The sequence below is a fragment of the Belonocnema kinseyi genome, chromosome 9, assembly GCF_010883055.1.
Source record: "Belonocnema kinseyi isolate 2016_QV_RU_SX_M_011 chromosome 9, B_treatae_v1, whole genome shotgun sequence".
Classification (NCBI taxonomy): domain Eukaryota; kingdom Metazoa; phylum Arthropoda; class Insecta; order Hymenoptera; family Cynipidae; genus Belonocnema; species Belonocnema kinseyi.
Window position 1 is genome coordinate 63,742,460 of NC_046665.1, and position 1,686 is coordinate 63,744,145.

Genomic DNA, 1,686 nt, shown 5'->3' on the forward strand with positions numbered 1-1,686 from the left:
GGCGAGGGATACATGGAGTACCTTCCTTGTGAGTTAATTTTTATTCTAAGTGCTTTGTTGCTAGTTTAAAATTACTGATTGTTAGTAACTATCTTTTAAACATGTGGACTATTAAAAACATAAAAATTAAAATTGTTCCATTTTCAGTACTTCAATTTTGGAATTTTTGAGCATATTAATTTAAAAGATTAACTGTAATCATCATCTGATCATACTAATCTTAATTTTTTGTACAGAATCAAATTCTTCCCAAATTTGTGCACAGGGTTCATCAGCAGCAAGTTCTTCTCACAATAGCACACATCGCAAAATCCCGGCACTCTATATTTACTACAAGAAAATACACTTTAAAGTGTCTTATCATATAGGAAACGGCCCACCTACACCGAAGGACTGCAGGGTTGCGGGTGAACATTATGGTGTACCAATTCGCGATGATAAAAAAATCGACTTTATAACCCGTGCTCTTATGTATGGTGGCATAAGATATTGTGTGGTATATGAAACAGGAGATGAAGTAGTTTTGGGAGCTAAGCGTCCACCTAGAATGGGTGATATCCCATATAATGGTAAATGAATATAGCCAGCATATAGCATAAGATTTTGGGTACACTGACAAAAATGATTCAGCTCTTCTACTCGTAGCTAAACATATGTATCGCTGGATTTCATCTAATAGACAAATATAGCTATGATACCTAATTATACAGCTGTTTTAAATACTCCAAGATTTTTGGGTAACAGAGCTATATTTCTTGTAGAAGATGACGAAGTTAAAATTGTTTACATTCTCGACTAAAAAAAATTTGTATTGGAGAATACAAACATTTTGTCGAAAATTCGTCTTTTTTGGTTAAATTTGATTTTTCTAATTTAAAAATTGAATTTTTTGCTTAACAATTTAACTAATTTGTTGAGAATTCATATTTTATTAGACCAATAATCAACAATTCGGTCCGAAAACAGAAAAAGTTAAGAAAAAAACACATGCTTTGAAACGTTTTCTCAGTTCAGACAATAATCATATATTTGTGAAGTTCAGAAATGATCAAGAAAAACTGACGAGTAATTAAAATATTTAATTTTTAATTTCCAAACTGAATGTCTTAAATTTCTACTTTGTGATATGAACAAGCTATAAAATTTGATTTGACTAGAATGGCTATATAACGCTATCTAGTGGCTAGTAAACTCTCATCTGGAAGATTTTTTTAAACTTAATTTCCCGAGTAAAAATGCTTCGACTTGAGTTGGACTTGGTTATGTCTTGAGTTCGTCTTTACGACATCAATGTCTGGTAGCGTCTCAAAACTGAGTCGAGACATAGGCCTTCGTCTTACTTTTATGGCCACGATAGGTAAAACGGCGTTTACTTGTCTTAAGTCGAGCCTTGTCTTGGCTAAGACGACGTTTACTTGACTCAAGACGAGCCTTGTCTTGGCTGAGATTATCGAACCTTTTTTGGCTTCTAAATGAGATTAAAATTGATGAATGAAAAGTTTGTAATCAATAAATTAGTTATTTTTAACTTTAAACTTTAGAATCGGTGGGTCTGAACGGATATAACCCTTAAAAATGTTCATCAAAAAAATAAAAATCGTAAATTTCTAGAAGGATCTCCTAAGCCGTTAGAAATACGTAAAAACAATCAACATTTTCGGTATCATCGTCAAACAAGTATAATAC